Here is a 19,612-nt window from a genome sequence, read left to right on the forward strand (position 1 = left end):
CCATTTCTATAAATACCCTCATTCTACATGAAATTTTGAAAGAAAAAATATATATGCAAAAGTGAAAGATGTCTTATCTCACCTAGGGTCAGGATATATCCCTAATATAAGAAATGTATTTTTTTAGTTTGATTTCAGTATACGTTTATTTCACTTTGTGTTTTCTGGCTTTCACTAATTTTTTTGACGGGGGGAGAGTACTTTATTCTAAAGATGGAAAGAATATTTGAAAAACGATTCCAAATGTGTTGGAAACCTTGATGTGGAGAAAGCCATAGTGTTGGGAAAACCTAATGAGAAGAATCTTCGTAGTTCTGGGATAAAATTCAGCTGTGGCATTTTTATGCAGAAATCACCTTGACTGCTCAGGAAACAGAATTTTCTGCACTGAGATATTATTTTTCTGCACAAAAATATCACTGGTAAATTTTGTTAAGGACTTGTCTAAATGTTTACATGGTCAAAAACCTCTGTATTTAACATGAATGGACTGCTGCATAGATATACAGTGGCTTCCAGTACATATCTCAGACTTTTAGGCTTTAAACCAACTTTGTTCCACTTTGAACAACATTAGGGGATACTCCAGGTTTGCTTGAATCTCTTGAGTATTGTGGGGCTTCTAGCCAATCTGGACAGTTGGATTGGATCCAATTTGGTCTGATCCAGGCTGACGTTGCTGTCCTCACTTTGTCCTTATGATGGTCAGTGCAGAGAAAGCAGATGGCTCATGCCCGTGTCACCACTGCCACTCCTAACAGGCCACAGGTCTCCGTCAGACTTCCTGATCACTGCTGTGTTTCTGATGTCAGAATGGGGCACGTGCACAACCTGTAAGAAGAAGGTGAGATCAGACCACTCTGTTTTGCTGGTTGCTTGTGTGCCCCATTCTGACATCAGTAGATAGAACCTTGGTGGCCAGGAGCTTATACTGAGCTCCGTGGTCAGTTAAGAGCGATGGCGACAACATAGAGGAGGTGATAGCTCAGTAGGGCTGATATCGTTCTGGACTGTCTGGATAGCAATCCTGGAATCAGCATAGACATGTTGGATCAAGCCTGCTCTGAGCCAGTTTTCACCAGGCTAACCTGCCCTCTGTGGATGAGCCCTAAACCCCAAACTTTCTCACAATGGGAAGAAAATAGTGAAAATTGTTTTATAGTCGTGCTATTGATATTGATTGTCTTATCGGGCTAGGCCCCATGTAAGCCGCCCCGAGTCCCTTCGCGGAGATGGGGCGGGGTATAAAAATAAAGTTATTATTATTATTATTATTATTATTATTATTAAGCTATTTATTGCTTTCTTCAAAATATTAGCAAATAAACACTTCCCTACTTTTTTCTATACTTGCAAACACTCCTTTGGACATGTGTTATTTGTATACAAGGTAGTACATTAGATTTTTTATTGGAATGAGAAAATGCCCACAACTCATATAATCTAAGTTTATTTAAAGCATCCTGGTATATGCGAGTGAAAGAGCTGCCATTGTGATGTGTAGTGTATATGCAGAAAGGAAGATTATTGAGGTGCAGAAGTTGATTATTCACCTACTCTTTAGATTATGGGATCTCATGTGGCCCACGTGATAATTTTGGTCACATGGAAGTGAAGATTTATTCAAATTCAGTGATGTTTCAAAGGCAGCATTTTATATTTCTGCCACTTAAAGAATGGGAACAAATTATTCTATATTAGCCACTCAGGTGTCCTGCAGATAGTTTGGTCACGACTCCTATAATTTATGACTGTTGAGATGAAGTAAGGTCGGTGATTCGAATCTGGGGAGCAGAGTAAGCTCCTGCCATTAGTCCCAGCTTCTACCAACCTAGCAGTTTGAAAACATGCAAATGTGAGTAGATCAATAAGTACCGTTCCGGCAGGAAGATAACAGTGCTCTATGCAGTCATGCTGGCCACATGACCTTGGAGATGTCTATGGACAGCGCCAGCTCTTCGGCTTGGAAATTGAGATGCCACCAATCCCCAGAGTCAGACACAACTAGAATTGATGTCAGGGGAAAACCTTTACCTTTACCTATGGTAGTCCAACCCATTTGGAGGATGCTATGATGGAGAATGTGGATCTGTGATTGTTGTAGATGAGTCATTCGTAAACTGTGCTTCACAAGGTATTTTCCACAGATCCATGAAATCATAACAAAAAAAATGTAAAGTTCTTCTCTCAAATCATATAGTAAAGTTTGAATTAAAGTTGGCTCTAAATAACAGCCTTGACTCACATACGACATGGCAATATACAACATGTACAAAACCCTGTGTGACTTCTATTTTTCCTTCTCCAAATGCTCTAATTGTGTTAAAGTTCTGATTCAGAGTCTTTGAGTCTTTTCAAGTGGCCTCCCACTTGGTGAATGTCACATTAAAAAAAAAAGAAACCTAGTTACTATACTCATACTGCACAATGATCAAGAAAAAGAGAACAATAGTCAGCTATACAATGGAGTTTAACCATTGCATGGTGTTCCAAGTCCTTGGGACAGACAGGTCTTGCTGTCCGTGAAAGCAATTAAAACCTGGAATCAATCTAATTGGCCAGTAGATGTCCTCTCTGAGCTTGTGAGGAGATCAGTCTGGTTATTTAGAACAGCATATGTTTTAACTTCTGGATTAAACCAACAGCCCATGCTCCAAGCAAACAATGCACGCACATTTCTAGTATTCCCAAAAAAGATTGTAGCTGAGAGGCACACCTGAAGAGAAACCGTTTGTTTTTTTTCTAACTGCATCTCAAATTGCAATTTTCAGTAATGAGAAGGAATAATTGAGAACCCTCTTTTTTTGGCTGCATCCTCTCTTTTGTTTTTGGTCATCCCACTGTTTTCCAAAAAGTTACAATTTTAAAAAAAGTCATGCCTTTAAAAAAAAAATCAACAACTGCAAATGTTGAGAGCCGCCTGTATTTCATTTTTTTTTCATCATATCTGTGCCTGAGTAAATGTGATAGCTCTGTAGTCACTCCGGGGGCCCTTTCACATGCCACAGTTGTCAGACTGTGAGTCTACTTTCTCTGTCATTGGAATTCTGGAGTTTGTAATGTTTAGGAAATTGATATTTATAATTCTCAGCTAGAGAGCTCCTTTGGTGCCCCATCAAACTACAAAGCCCATGATTCCACATGATGTTTCTATAGCAGTTAAAATGGAATCTTGGTGCCTTCATTGATTTATGTGAAATGACTATGTTCTGTGGTGGGAGGAAAAGGAAATGTGCCACAGACTCTGAGCAGTGGCTCGTTTAAAATCTTACATTTGAAGGAAAAAATGAAAGAGAGAGGGAGGATAAGAAAACAGTGAGAAGGCAAAAGGTTAATGAAAGCTGAAAAAAAAAGTGTAACTTGAATGGTCAGAGGCTTTTGTGGGCCAGTGAAGAAGAGAAGAACTGACATAGCAGGTTAATTGGAGGTTAGGTTTTGAAGAAACGTAAAAGAGCTTAAAAGGAACTGTGAGCAGTAAAGATGTTCAAATATATAAAAGGAAACATCGAAGAGAAAGGTAGAGAAGAGTACAAGGGAGGTCATGCTACAGTGGGTCTGTTGTGTGCCTTCAATTTGTTCCTGACTTATGGCAGCTCTTATGGGGTTTCCCTGACAAGAGTTGTTCAGAGGGTTTCTCCTTGGCTTTCCTCTGAAGGTGAGAGTGAATGACATGTCCCAGGTCATCCAGTGGGTTTCCGTGGCTGAACCTTGCTCTTCAAAGTCCTAGTAGAATACCCAAACCATTGCACTCCTAAAGATAAAAATCCTGTATGGAAATTGAGAATGAGAAATACTCGGCAGGCTCTGGTCAGATGCCGAGATAGTGAAAAGAAGTGAAAAAAGTAGGCAAGTAGGGCCGGTTCTTGGTCCCTCAGATTGTTGAGGGGCTGAATTATCATTTCAAAAAAAAAAAACCAAAAAAAAAACACAACAAATTCCTATGCACACTGCACATATCTTATTTGTAGTGTAAACGCCCCCCTCCCCAACAACAATTATTTATTTATTCGCTACATTTATACCCCACCTTCTCCCACCCCGAAGGGGACTCAGAGCGCCTTATAAGTTGTATGTACAAACAATATATTATACTAGCTGTGCCCAGCCACACATTGCTGTGGCGTTCTCTGGTGGTGTTGGTGAGAAATTGTTGAGGTAGTGGTGGTATTGAATGTCTGTTGTATGGTTGTCTTCATGTTTAGTATGCACACTGAAGTGGATTATATGGCAGTGTGGAGTCAAGATAATCCAGTTCAAAGCAGATAATAAAAGATTCTAAATGGGTTATATAGCTGTGTGGAAGGGCCTTGAGTCTACACTGCCATATAATCCAGTTAAAATCTGATAATCTGTGGAAGAGGCCTAAGTGAGGCCTAATTGTGCCTGTCCCCTGGGCTGAGTAGGTTGCTAGGAGACCAAGTGGGCGGAGCTTAGCCTTCTAACTGGCAGCAATTGGATAAAAACTATTATTCCTCTCCCTCTAATAAGGACTTTATTATTCTTTTCTTTTTGTTGTATCAACCTAGAGCCGTGAATGATGGGTTGTGTTGTCAAATTTCAAGGTTGGGGGTCCTGTAGTTTTGTTGTTTTGTCCGCTGCCCTGATGCCATCACTCTTTTATATATAGAGATTATTAGTATAGTACAATATTAGCATTATATATTAATATATTGTACTATACCACTATACTGTAATATTATTAGTAATATTACAGTACATTTAATATATAATATATAATTTATATTATTATATTATACAATATTATTATATTGTATTATTATTATTAGCCGCCCTGAGTCCCCTATTGAGTGAGAAGGGCGGGGGTAGAAATACGGTAATAAATAAATAAATAAGTTATTATCAATATTATATGTATACACAATATAGTATATTATTACCATAGCACAATATTCGTAAATGAAAGAAAAATACAATATTTTGAAATAAAAACAGTTTTAACCAGCATACTGTAAATCTTTCAGGATTTCAGTGGGAAGTGTGGGCCTGCTTCTGGCCAATGAGATAGTCAAGTTAAGTAGGATTGTTGTTGTTGTGTGCCTTCAAGTCATTTCAGACTTTGGGCGAGTCTAAGTGTAAAACTGAGGGTGGGGGCCGGGTAAATGACCTTGGAGGGCCGCATCCGGCCCCCGGGCCTTAGTTTGGGGACCCCTGCTCCAAAGCCTTTAGCTACAATTGTTCTCCTTGGGACCAAACTGCATAGCCTTTACAGGAAATGTCAGAGGACTTGTTTTCCACCATTGAATCAGGAGACAACTCACACTTTCTTGGATTCTAGTTGTTACATCTCCTGGACCTCCTGCCTATTAACGAGTGGCCTGTAGCTTTGTGGGCACAAAATTGCTTATACACAGTTTCCAGTATTCTCTGATAAAGAGTTGGGTGTTTTAGGGGTTATCTCATTTTGGCACTGACTCTCATTTATCAGAATATCTCAAGGCCTTCAAATCTGTACTGAATGATGGAAAGCAAAGTCGTATTCATATTCTTCCAAGACAGACCTGAGTGGTGGAATACTGATAGGTCTGCCCTCACATCAACTTAGATAATCACATTTTTTCCCATTCCTCCAAGGAATTTAGGCAGCGTACATGCATTGGGCCATCCTGTGCTAAATTTATGGCAGTGCTGTATGATAAGACAGACTGAGAGCGAGTGATTTTCTTAAGATCAGTGTCATAGCGAAGTGGAGATTTCAGGGATTGTATATTGTTGATAGGAAACTAGACTTGGACTAGCTGCTGCTGGTCGGGCAGCAGTAACAAGCAGGGATGTATTTTTCCAAGCCATTTAATTGAATTTATTTTTTGGCATTTGAATATATTCTCCCATGACTTGTTCACATGGGTTGTTTTTTTCGTGTCAGGCGCAACCGGAGTTATTAACCCCTACTCATTGTGCAGTCACTCCTGGCTGTCCCCATGACATTCTGCAACTTCTGGTAACCTGCATTAAGAAAAGTTGGAGGATGGTCTGAAATTCAGACAAAACTCTGGAGCAACCCCGTGGTTTTGGCACAGTGGCACTGGGTCTGATTCGGATCTGTCTACTGTCCACATGAACCATCTCTCATCAGCACAAGGAAAAAGGGATGAATTGTCTTTCTGTCACTGCTGTTGCCATGCGGGTGCTTTTGCTGATGTCAGCATGAGATGCCTGTGACAGCCAGAGGCCACTGGGAGAGGTGACAGCAACATGGATGATAAGGGAATGATAAGCTGGGCTGAAGCAGTCTTCACTAGGCTGTTCTTATCTGCCCCAGACTCGCCCCAGATTAAGTGATCCATGTGGATGAGGTTCTAGTTGACTTTAAAAAACTGTCAGGATGTTAAGTCCTGGAAACATCCTCACATAGAACTAGGAGCCTGCCTCAGGCTGAGAGGCTAGTGTTTAAAATATTGCTATTCCCCAACCATTAGATTATCTTTTCTGCTTTTAACTGTCCACCTTGTAACACTTTAATCAAGGAGCCAAACCTAGGAAGCTGGTTTAGACTGAGCTAAGCTGATGGGTCAGGAAGCGGGACTATCTTTGGGTGCCAGGTCAGATCTCCATCCTCTGATCTCACATGAGCTGCATGACGTTAAGGGTTTCAGTTTCTGGCCTCACCCTGCCATTGCCTTTCCCTTATGGTGCTAAGTCAGGATAGAACAAAGAAGTGTGCAAAATCTATTGACTTTTGAAGGAGAATCATCATCATCATCATCATTATCATCATAATCAACAACAACAATAAGTTTATTTTTATACACCACTACCATCTCCCAAATGAGACTTGTGGCGGCTTACAAATGGGGCAAATGCCTATAAATACAATACAAATGATCCATCCAAGTATTCCCAGAACTGATATTTTGGTCTGAGAAACTTCACTTACCCTGCATTTTCCCACACCAAGAAGACATAGCACAGACAAAGGTCCTAAAATGAATGAATGAATGAATGAATGAAAACTTTGTTTATAGCCCACCTTTATGTACTGCTGAAGGGATTCAGCAGTACATAAAACAGGTCAAAAACAAATCAATAAATTATTTTTTAAAAACCCAGCATGAATAAGCAAGACAATATGTAGCACAAGCAACATAATTATAAACATATTAAATCCTTAAAATTCCATTTAAATTTTCTAAAATTTGGCTAAAATAGTTGGGAGGGAGGTGGTGAACAGTTAATTAATGTGTAATTCACTCTTCACCATCTACAGTAGAGTCTCGCTTATCCAACATTCTGGATTATCCAAATGCAGTCTGCCCTTTAGTAGTCAAATATTTTTGCAGTCAATGTTTTCAATACCCTGCAATGTTTTGGTGCTAAATTTGTAAATACAATAATTACTACATAAGACTACAGTGTATTGAACTGCTTTTTTGTTGATTTGTTGTAAAACATGATGTTTTGGTGCTTAATTTGTAAAATCATAATTTAATAGGCTTTTCCTTAATTCCTCCTTATTATCCAACATTTTTGCTTATCCAATGTCCTGCTGGCCCGTTTATGTTGGATAAGCGAGACACTACTGTAGTTGTTGTTTCCAACTATTGAAGAAATTATTTCCAACTATTGAAGAAATGGTCATCTCTCCCAGTTAAGAGTGCAAGTGATGTATGGTGATATGTATCCTCCAACGCTTCCCAGGTAAAAACACATGTAACTAAGCAGCATCAGTTAGGGAGGGCACAAAAGTTTGGACAAGCTGTTATATTTTGATTTTGCCTGAGCCTGCTCTCTCTGTTTGAGTTGGGTACAAACTACTTTTGCACTTTGAGCTCAGCTTGCAATTGAAGTAGGCTTGAGGATAAAGGGAGGAGGTGGGAGAAAGAGAGAGGAACTGGAATATTTTGGAAGCAGATAAAAAAGAGGGATGAAAGAGGATTAATCACGATTGGTTATGGTGGTGGGAGATTCCTCTAACCTCCCTTTAACTGCAGGAGCGTTTTCCAAAGAAAGCATGGTTTAGAACAGGGGTCCCCAAACTAAGGCCCGGGGGCCGGATGCGGCCCATCGAAGCTATTTATCCGGCCCCCACGGCACAAGGGCAGAAGTGGGTTGGGCTAAATGACTCAAAGGGTCTCTTCTTCTCTTACAACCCTTATTATTATTATTATTATTATTATTATTATTATTATTATTATTATTAACATTGAGGCTGGGTGGCCATCTGTCAGGGATGCTTTGCTTGTGCTTTTGGTCCACAAAGGCAGAAGGGGGTTGGACTAAATGGCCCAAGGGGTCTCTTCCAACCCTCTTTATTATTATTATTATTATTATTATTATTATTAACATTGAGGCTGGGTGGCCATCTGTCAGGGGTGCTTTGCTTGTGCTTTCGGTGCACAAAGGAAGAAGGGGATTGGACTCAATGGCCCAACGGATCTCTTCCAACCCTCTTTGTTATTATTATTGTTGTTGTTGTTGTTATTATTATTAATAATTATTATTAATTATTATTGTTTAGTGTCCGACTATAGTCCGGCCCTCCAACGGTCTGAAGGATCATGAACTGGCCCCCTGTTTTAAAAGTTTGGGGACCCCTGGTTTAGAAGAAGGGCCAGGATGTCCATGGACCCTTCACAGACTGGATTGGGACAGTCCACATTTGAGGATTCCCCTGCCTTAGTCTGCATTAAATGTCATTGTCTCTCCAAAGTTTGAGATGGGAGCTTTTCAGAGTTCTAAATAGTGATCCAGGAGCTGGAATCTAGCTGTTAGGGTAGTGTTTCACTGTAGCATTCCTGGACCTTAAGCATTAGAGACACTGAGAAATCTTTTAATAGCTATTGCTGCAAGGTGGAGGACCCCATTAATAAAATCAGTTGGGTCTTTGTAATGCAGTAAATTTGCAAGGTCGATCAGATCTTGACAGAGAAGAGTTAGCTATTTTTCGTTCTCTGACATCAAAGAACATACCAGAAAAGTACTCTCTATATATCTTTTTTCCTCTGTCTCTCCCATTAGATGTAGCCACTGTTGATGAATTTGATGAGCCCGGAAGGATTTTAGATCACAAGATATGTGTCAGCTTCCCACTTACAGGACAAAATCCTTTATGAAGCTAAGAAGCTCCGGATGTTTTGGTGCAAAGGAGAGCCCGGCTCTAAATGTTGATTTGAGATCAGCTGATTGACAAGGGAGTGATGCTTGACTATAATGTTATCCAATCCTTTTAATGAATGAGGAGAGGGGGGGCAACCTTTCTTCCTGCAGTACAGCTGTTTGGGGCTGACTTTCAGAGAAGGAGGGAGAGGGGCTGGACGAGACAAAAGTCGGGAGTCACATGGCTTTGAATTTTAAAAAGTGGATTAGTAGCTTGTGGCTTAGGAGTCCCTATGGGCTCCTCTGTGTCTGGGTGTTTCTCTTTGTCGGGCCTATCAGCCGCTGACCTTGGCTACATTAAGTAAGTCAAAACCTACATTCTGCATGGCTTCAAGAATGTACTTGCTGTGACATTGGAAAGCAGTGTTCTGTTATAGGGAGTGGTTGGGAGCAGCAAAGGCAGTGGGGAAGTGGAGACTGGCCTTGCCTTTTCTGAAATCAGTCAGTGTGCAAGTTTGAATGTGGGATCTTGGATAAGCTTCCCCAAAAAGGAGTGGTTCTTTTTAGAAAGAGGAACTTCCTTAAGCATAGCATAATTATTTTGCACTCTCACTTTTCAGTATGGTTTACCATCAGCATCACACACAAAAAAAACTAGGTGGAGTGTGAGAGAGAGATTGAGGGAGAACCTATTTCGGCAAAGGTTTGAATAGACAGGGCACCATATGCTGGATGTTTAGCCATCGCTAGCTGTGATGTAAAGTTATAGAATTCTGTTGAATATCAGCAAACATTTCTGGAAAGCTTACTTACTTAGGTGATCCCTCATTGTCCGAAGATGATTGTCTTCCAGGTGTAGTGTTCTGGCAGTGGGTATGTAGGTGACTGTGGAGCCCTGTTCTTGACCCACATGTTCTTCCACAGTGAGGACATCTGTTTTCAGATGGAAGGCAGTCCCGCTCAGGGTTGGCTTGACACACCTTCCTCTTGGCACATTTCTCCATTTTGCCCTCCATTCATGCCTCTTTAAATGCCACAGCACTGCTGGTCACAGCTAATTTCCAGCTAGAGCACTCAAGGGCCAGGGCTTCCCAGTTCTTGGCGTCTATGCCACCATTTCTAAGCTTGGCTTTAAGCCCATCTTTAAATCTCTTTTCTTGTCCACCAACATTCCATTTTCCGTTCTTGTGTTGGGAGTAGAGTAACTACTTTGGGAGACAGTGATTGGGCACTCAGACGTGGGCACTCAGTCCAGCGGAGTTGATGGCGTAGGAGCATCGCTTCAATGCTGGTGGTCTTTGCTTCTTCCAGCTCACTAACATTTGTCTGCCTGTCTTCCCGAGAGATTTGCAGGACTTTTCAGAGGTAATGCTGATGGAATCGTTCCAGGAGTTGAGTGTGATGTTTGTAGACAGTCCACGTTTCACAGGCATATAGAAGGGTTGGAGGACAGTAGTTTGTAAACAAGCACCTTGGTATCTCTACAGATGTCTCAATCCTCAAACACTCTCTGCTTCATTTGGAAGAATGCTGCACTTGCAGAGCTCAATCAGTGTTGCATTTCAGTGTCAATCTTGACATTTGTGGAGAGATGGCTGCCAAGGTAGCGGAAATCGTCAACATTTTCTAATGTTACACCATTAAACTGTATTTCTGGCCTTGCAAAGGGGTTGGCTGGTCCCTGATGGAAGAGCACTTTGGTTTTCTCGATGTTCAGTGAGAGGGTGAGCATCTCATATGCTTCTGTGCAAAGGTGTTTGGAGTGGCTTGTAGGTCTTCTTCTGAATGCACACAGACTATTATCGACATATTGGAGTTCTATATAACAGATGTTGTTGTGACCTTGGTTTTGGCTTTAAGTCTGCTGAGCTTAAATAGGTTGCCATCGGTTCAGTAGAGGATTTCCAATCCAGTGGGAAGCTTCCCATCAACAAGATGAAGTATCATCTGGAAAGCATATCATTTTGACTCAGCAAATGGGGGTCATTCAAGTGAAATCTGGCTCTGGAGTTGCCTTCCAAGAGATGAGGAAGAAATATAGACATCAATGGAATAAGACAAGCTAGGAGCCCGGTGGCACAGCATGTTAAACCACTGAGCTGCTGAACTTGCTGACCGAAAGATCGGCAGTTCAAATCTGGGGAGTGGGGTGAGCTCCTACTATTAGTCCCAGCTTCTGGCCACCTAGCAGTTTGAAAACATGCAATGTGGATAGATCAATAGGAACTGCTCCGGCAGGAAGGTAAAGGTGCTCCATGCAGTCATGCTGACCACATGATCTTGGAGGCTTCTACAGAAAGTGGTGGCTCTTTGGCTTAGAAATGGAGATGAGCACCAACCCCCAGAGTCGGACACGACTAGACTTAATGTCAGGTGAAACCTTTACCTTTACCTTAGAAGGATACTTCAAGTAGAGATTAGGACCTGAATTATGCACCAAGACACCCAAAATATTTTGCAACCCTTGGCAGAAAATTCAAATGGCACCTCCTTTTCATGTGGCTTAAAACGTTTTGCTATTTAAGCCATACATTTTCAAATTGTATCGCCCTCCTACAAATATTGAATGGAGGTAAAATTTTTGCTGAGGCTAACCCAACACTTTTCATTCAGTATCTTTTAAAAAATCATATCTTTACAGTGCGTCTCCAAATTACAGAGCTCAAAGAAGCCTCAAAAGTAATCTTGTCTAATCCTCACCAGTGTAGGAAACCTTCTTCGTGGCCATCCAGCCTATACTTAAAATTTAACAAAAGAGGAATTCACCACTATCCAAGACAATCTCCACTAGTCCATGTGTTGTCCTTTTTCTTGGAGATAAATGTCATGGTTTTTCCTATGATTTGTTACATTTATCAGCTTCATTTAGCTTACTAGTGTCTTGGCACATGACCAAAGCACTTTCAGAGGAAGGCAGCGAGGATTCAGTATGCATTAAGAACATAGGAAAGCAGAAGTTGAAAAGGTTCTTCACTGAGTGGATGTCCTGGCTGTTGTAACGCAAAACATATAACTCTCTGAAGCTCTAATTATATTGTGCAAAATGGCACCTGGAAAAGTTATTTTTGAGTACAGTATCCAGACTCCCCCAGACAGTATACAATTAAGGGTATTCTAGAAGTTAACAGTTTTTGGAAAAAAAAATATTTCTAAACTCTGAGTTAATAACAGTCCTGTTGGATCAGACCAGGGACTGCTGGTATTTTGCTGTCTCTCCAGCTGTTTCCAGCCAGATGTCTCTGGGAAGGTAACATATAGGACTGAAGGGAACAATTCTTATGTTGCTGTTGTCTCCAGTGCATATAATTGGAGGTACCTGCACCCTGTATTGCAGTGGACATCTTGTGAATGTAGAGGAACAGCCAAGTGAGTCTTTTTGTGTGAATCTGCTAGGAGCTAAAGATATGCAAGAGCAAGTGTGGAAGTGAAAATGGAAAATGGAAGTGGTCCAGAGGAGACATTTAATGAATTTGAACAGTAGTCTACAAATAGAATTGTTAAATTGGATGTATCTTTACGCTTCACGTATTTGTTTATAGAGTATCCTCTGATATGAATAGTGTGTCATATAGTGTGCATGATAAAGCCTTAAAGAAAATAACCTTAAAACAAAGGAAATCCCTCAGGTGACCACATTGTAAAGCTTCGTACAAGGAGCAGAGGGAAGAGAAAAAGATAAGAAAAGCAAGGCTAGCAGCAGGCATGAATGTGAGCTTATTCAGTTTTGGGAGGGACTTTACTACCGTTTTTTGGGATGCATACTTGAGCTGGGTGTGGGTGTCAGTGAGGATATAAGAAAGCTTATGTGCACAGGAACTTTGTGAAGTGCTGGTAAGTAAAACTAGGAGGCCTTAGGTCTTGAGCTTTCTGTTGCTGTGATTTATTAACAGATCTTTAAAAAAATATTTATATATCTCACTTCTTTTGGCTTAAGGCCCAAGGTGTCTTATAACATAAATAAATAATGGAGCTAAAAAGCTGATAAGTATGGTCAAATCACATTTTGTAAAAAAAAAAAAGTTTAAAACATAATTAAATAAAAGAATCAAGAGTCAGCGGCCTTTTCTAGCTGATAGAAAGTGGTTGTTGTGAGCATAAAGCAAGATGTGGTGGGACTGTATGTTGTAGTCTTGGGCTATGTAAAAGGGCTAGAAAGGACTATGCCTGCAATAATTTTGCAAGGAAACGCTTAATAGAAGATTAGATATAATAATAACAATAATACTTTATAACCCGCCTATCTACCCAAAGGGACTCAGAGCAGTTTCCAAAATATAACAAAAATGGCAAACATTCAATGCCAAGAGCAAACAAACAACAGTCAAGACCAAACTTAAACTAAACTAAATATAACTTCAAACAACTGAACTTAACCAAGGAATCTAAATAAACATAATATAACACAAAAGTTCGGAGCAATTACAACACAATGCATTAAAAGCATAACATAGTATATCACAACAGCGGGCTGAGGTAGATATCTACTGTCAAGGTGAGAATGTGTGTAAAGTATGCTAATCCCCTCCTCTCCATAAATTAGATTACACAGGTGGGTCTTTAAAAGCTTTCTAAAGGAGAGGAGAGAAGGGACCAGTTTTAGTTCTTTAGGGAGGGAGTTCCAGAGGTGGAAGGAGACCATGGAGAAGGCCCCCTTTCTCATTCCCACCAACTGCTCTTGAGATGGGGTGGGACTGAGAGCAGGGCCTTCTCCACTGACCACAGTGCTCATACTGGTTTGTAAGCGGAGATGCGGTTTTTCAAATAGTCTGGGCCCAAACAGTTTAGAGCTTTATAGGTAATAACCAGCTTTGTATGTAGCCCAGAAGCGAACCAGCAGCCAGTGGAGCTGCGGTAATATGGGAGTGGTTCTCTCTCTGTAGGGTCCTCCAGTTAGTAATCTGGCTGTCGATCTCTGAACTAGTTGCAGCTTCCAAACTATCTTCAAAAGCAATCCCACATAGAGAGCGTTGCAGAAGATACAAGCTGGTATCTGAAGGACTGGAGCACGGGTGGGGCAACAGCACTGGGGTTGGGGCCACATATTTTCCTGTGCTTGTTGATGTGTTGTTGTTGTTGTTGTTGTCATCGTCACGGTTTCCTCCTCCTCCGATATTCACAGGAGTTTAGCAGGCTTTGCAGGGCTAGAAAAAGAAAAATCATGCATTTTTAGATGTTTTGGCTGTTTTGGGGGCAAAGATATTGCCAAAAATTACCTCCAAATTTAAAAAAAAAACATGCTAGAACTGGTGGCTGGATATGTCATCTGTAGGGTCTCAAAGATCGCATTTAGGTGTCCTAAAGCCCACATGGGGCACATATACTACACATTGCCCATCCCTGGACTAATGTGAGGCAGGAGCTTATTAGTATTTGTGGAGGCTCTTTGAGTTATGAGAGGTAGTGAGAAATGAAGCTGAATTGGAGAGAAATGAAAAAAAACTCCAGTTATTGCCTGACAACATTAGAAAGAGTATCATTTATTACAAAGCGGCGCAATTCCTAGATGGGAAAAACTAGCCTTTGTATCATCCAGGACCTTTCAGTTTGCGCAGCATAGCAATTTTCATCTGTCTTTCCATGAGACATTAGTCAGGCTGATGCATTCAGCCAGAGAATTTAGCAGCGTGGCTCGTCTTATCCATTAGTCATGTCTGTCTGTGTATAAAAAAAAGAAAAAAAGCCACTACCCTTAGCTATTCTTGTTAGTTAACTCTGCTTCTCTCAGCTGTCTGCAAAGAGAAAGACAGGAGCAAACAATTGCATGAAATGCGGCATTCTGTCGTGTGCTTTTCTCCCCGTGCTTTGGTAAAAACACAGAAATCGGAGTCTGTGAAGTTGATGAGTGGTATAAATGATAAATAACCACTTTGTAAAGAGGAGAGTATTTTGTTGCTGTCAGTTAGTGAAAATAATAATAAAAACTGTAAACACCTTTGTTGGAATCTGAAAAACATGTGGTTTATTGTTTTTCATAATAGCCCACCACCACCAAAGAATTTTTTTTTTTAAAAAAAAATAGCTCTCATGTGTTTTGGAGCAGTTGTCTGGCCCCCTCCATATGGCAGAATTTAATGCAGGAGCAATTGCGGCTTCAGCTGTTCTTTGAGCCAAGCTTCGAATGGTTAAAAGGAGTGTAAGTAAAGGGATGTGTGGTGTCAGGCGTGACGACTGTATATTGTGCTTGTTTGAAGCAAGTTTTTTGGAGGGATCGTGTGGCCGAGGACTAGGAAGGAGGAGAGGAAATACTTCACTTGTCTCAAGTTTTGATTCCCTCCCCTCTCTGGTGTGTAAGAACAGAAACCCATATATGGAGTTGGCACCTCTTTCTGAATCAATAAAATTGCACCAGAAGCTGTGAGTCGAGAGGAAAGAATTGGGGAACAAATAAAATGTGCTGATATTACACTCATGCAGACATGATTATAGTCTGACCACTTTCCAGTTCAGGTAATCAGATGTTTTGCTTTTCTACTCTTCTTTTATTGTTTTTTGAAAGAAAAATGGAGTCTCAATAGAAAAAGCTAGAAAAATCATGTTGCTTTAAAAGCAGTTATAGTTTTAAAACTGAATGTGTGATTTCTGTATTTGAATTTGTGATTTCTGGTTTTGAATGTACTGATTCTGTGCCTGTTTACACATTAAAAATGCAAATGAATCTTTTGTTGATAAATCAAATGTTTGTCTGCAAGACTGCAAGTGTATATACAATTACTCAGGAGTTAGCAGCTGTGAAGACAGTGGGATTTAATTGTTTGTAATCACAGTATCTATATACAGAACATCCTTTTTGTGAAAACATTGAGGCACATGTTAACCAGGTGCTATGAATTCTGGTCCAGTTTAGCTGAATCCCCATAACACTGTTATAGATCCTAATAATCTTTATTCTTAAATGTTGTGTAGATTTATATTCCCACAGCAACTGTGAACTAAACATCCACGCTTATCACTATCACTCATAATTTTTTGTTCTGGCTTTCAGTTGTTTGTGCAAGAAAATTTCCACCTTGGAAACTGAGTAAATTGAACAGAGGCCATACGTGAAAGTAAGAATTTGGTCTGTATATAAGGCCCCTTCTATACTGCCATATAATCCAGATTATCAAAGCAGATAATCCACATGATCTTTGAACTGGATTATATGAGTCTACACAGGCATATAATCCAGTTCAAAGCAGATAATATGGATTTTATATGGCAGTGTAGAAGGGGCCTAATTTTTGCATGTTTGCTTTTTAACTTTTCCTTAATTATCAGTGTTTTAGGCTTCTGCCTACTGCCTTTTAACAGTATAATGCCTAAAATGATTTCTCTCTCTAATTGGCTGACTGATCAGATAAGTCCTCCTTAAAAAGGGCTATCATGGCTTCATATGCCTCAGTTGTTGGTTCGGTGGCATTTCCCATCATTATTTTTTGTCTCAGCAGCTCTATGTTAGCTGAGTTGATTTTAGTTCTGTTCTGTAAACTCTTGTATGTTATTCACTTAACAGTTGTGGGTCCATGGACTGTAATAAAGTTATGTATGATGTCAACAATATAATAATAGATAATCATTCTGGAAAGGATTTTGTGTATCGGTTAATCTTGCTTTTACGCAGAGTTTAGCTTTGAGATTTTGCTACAATTGTCCTATAAAAATAAGCTTAGCACCCACGTTGCATATTCATAAGACCTGTTTTGTGGCTCATTAGAAGTGATTGAAGAGAATAAAAATAGTATCCTAACAAGAAAGTAGTTAAGTCCTTCTTTAATTTTGTCGGAACAAAGCAGTTATTTCCAAACTTTGTGCCAGGACATGTGTGTGTGACTTGAAAGACCCCATCAGTGCACTATGAGAAATAAATACAGGTTGAGCATCATTTATCTAGAACTCAGAAATCTAAAAAAAACTCCAAAATCCCAAACTGTCCATGTGGGTGGTTGAGATAGGGACACCTTTGCTTTCTGATGGTACAGTGTACACAGACTTGGTTTCATGCACAATATTATTAATGTATTGTGTATAAAATTACCTCTAGGCTATGTGTATAGGAAACATAAATGAATTTCATGTTTGGAATTGAGTTCCATATTTCATTATTTACTATATACAAATACAGGTATTCCAAAATCACTCTACAAATCTGAAATCCAAAACACAAGCATTTTGGGTAAGGGATACTCAACCTGTAATGAGAGGCTTCTGTGAGGCTCTGGGTGTCTTCATTCTTAGTCTCACTCCCTGAATTTTGGTAAATCTGTTGTTTCTCTTTTTAGGAGGGTTCAAAAGACCAGAGGGCATCTGATATAGACATAGCCCCTCCTAATTCTTTAAATGTTATTGTGTCAAATTGAGTGGTATCAGTTTATATTGGCAGTATATGTCGATCTTACATCTAAAAAGTGAATGATTTCAAGTTACAGAAATTGTGACTGAGAAAAACCAATAAAATTCAGTTGTTACAATACAGTGTTCCCTCGCTACTTCGCAGTTCGCTTTTTGCGCCCTCACTGTTTTGCGGGTTTTCAATAAATATTAATGTAACCATTTATCGTGGTATTTTCACTGTTTTGCAGATTTTTGCAGTGTGCAAAGGGTTTTGGAAGGGGGAAGGGGAGAAATAAAGGGGGGTTAGGGAAGGGTTGGAAATAAAAAAAAAAAAGTGATTTTGCTTCCATTCTTCTTCTCTGCTGGTGTACTGTATATTGTAGCTGTTAAAATAAAGTACAGACTGCATTGTAGTAGGTGGTCTGTGGTTTGCTCTCTTCCACACATAGAATAAATATAGTGTCCCTACTTTGCGGATTTTCACTTATCGCGGGTGGTCCTGGAACGTAACCCCTGTGATAAGTGAGGGAACACTTGTATTGGAAACACAGCAAAGAAAGATACATGTATCTTTCCTCTTAGGTCCTTTCCTCTTAGGAGCATATACTGGGAGACATATAGTCTTTGCAAACAACTTTATGAAGTGATTTTATTAGCTTGAGTCACTGCAGTTCAGCCTTAGTTGAGATTTGGTCTAATGTCTATCTTCAGCTAGGTGAGAGTAAGAATTTGAATCTGAACTTCTGTAATAGAAGCCCACAACCTTAATCAGTACATCGTGTACATTTTAGTTTCAGTAGTTTGAAACATGAGTTGTAATTTGGGAGCACGTAACTAGCAACTTCTAAACAAAACCCACAACTTTGTTCTTCTTTAGTTTGGAAACTTGGTGTTGGTCATTTTCCAACTTTTTAATGGGTTCTTTATGGGTTTCCCTTGATTGACTTCCGGTCTCTCAGGTCAGGTTTATAAATAAAGTCCAGTGTTCGCCTCTGTGGACTTCCAGCAGGGATGTGCAACCATTTCAGAGTGTTTTGAGAACATCCCAATATGTGGGGAATGCAGGGGTTTGGGGAATGCCTAGGTAAACCTAGGGCAGGGATCTCCAAACTAAGGCCCGTGGGCCGGGTGCGGCCCTCCAAGGTCATTTACCTGGCCCCTGTCCTAAACTTTAGACTTAGGGTTGACCTATGTCTACCTGGTCTTTGGAGGTATCTTTGCTTATCTATGGTCTTATGAGATCGTCTAGATGGTCTTTGAAGGTTTCTTTGCTTAGCTACAGCCTTATGAGACCACCTAGAAGGCTTTTGGAGGTAATTTTCTGTACCTATGGTCCTATGAGACCGTCTAGATGACTTCTGAGGGTCCCTTTCCTTACCTATGGTCATGAGATTGTTTAGATGGTCTTTGAAGGTCTCTTTGCTTAGCTACAGCCTTATGAGACCATCTAGATGGCTTTTGGAGGTCACTTTTCTTACTACGGTCTTATGAAACCATCTAGATGATCTCTGAGGGTCCCTTTCCTTACCGATGGTCTTATGAGATTGTCTAGATGGTTTTTGGAGGTCTCTTTGCTTACCTATGGTCTTATGAGACCATCTAGATGGTCTTTGGAGGTCTCTTTGCTTACCGATTATATTATGAGATCGTCTAGATCAGGGGTCACCAAATTAAGGCCCGTGGGCCGGATGTGGCCCTCCAAGGTCATTGACCTGGTCCCTGTCCTAAACTTTATATTTAGGGTTGACCTAACTCTGAAATGACTTGAAGGCACACAACAACGACAATCTTGATTTTTTACTATTTCATAGTCCGGCCCCCCAACTATCTGAGGGACTGTGAATCGGCCCTCCACTTAAAAAGTTTGAGGACCCCTGACCTAGGGGCACACAAAATATGGTGGATCATTCTTTTCTGATACTCATTCCAGCTGTCTGTCTCCTAGGACTATCAGCGAAAAAAATTGTAGAGCTGTTTTGTCTCTCTAAAAGTTTTCTGTGATCAGAAGAAGAAAAACCTGAGAGGGTTAGAAATTGAACGTGAGGATTTCTGATTGAGGTTGGACAATGAAAGCTAATGTGAAAGCATTCTTTGTGGGTGGCAGAAACACCCTGTTCAAACATTCATAGACACAGAAATACTTTTCAGCTCCTGTCTGGAAGTGTGGGCGGGAGCCGCTGGGCCACACATCTCACAGATGAGTGAGCTTCTTCAGAGAGGGCCATTTAAATACATCTCTTATCAAGGA

At 40.3% G+C, this 19,612-nt stretch overlaps 1 protein-coding gene across 5 annotated transcripts in view; it reads left to right on the forward strand.

Annotated features, from left to right (window-relative positions):
- LOC100556496 (PH and SEC7 domain-containing protein 3) overlaps positions 1 to 19,612 on the forward strand; it is a 251,754-nt gene that overhangs the window by 67,198 nt on the left and 164,944 nt on the right. The window contains exon 1 of one of the 5 annotated variants that reach the window (XM_062971520.1): positions 15,161 to 15,501. The exons of the other annotated variants lie outside the window; for them this stretch is intronic. The gene's annotated coding sequence lies outside the window, so the exon portion shown is untranslated. Of the gene's footprint in view, positions 1 to 15,160; positions 15,502 to 19,612 lie in introns of those variants that run through there. 5 annotated transcript variants of the gene reach the window in all.

This window comes from Anolis carolinensis, chromosome 2, assembly GCF_035594765.1.
Source record: "Anolis carolinensis isolate JA03-04 chromosome 2, rAnoCar3.1.pri, whole genome shotgun sequence".
Classification (NCBI taxonomy): Eukaryota; Metazoa; Chordata; class Lepidosauria; order Squamata; family Dactyloidae; genus Anolis; species Anolis carolinensis.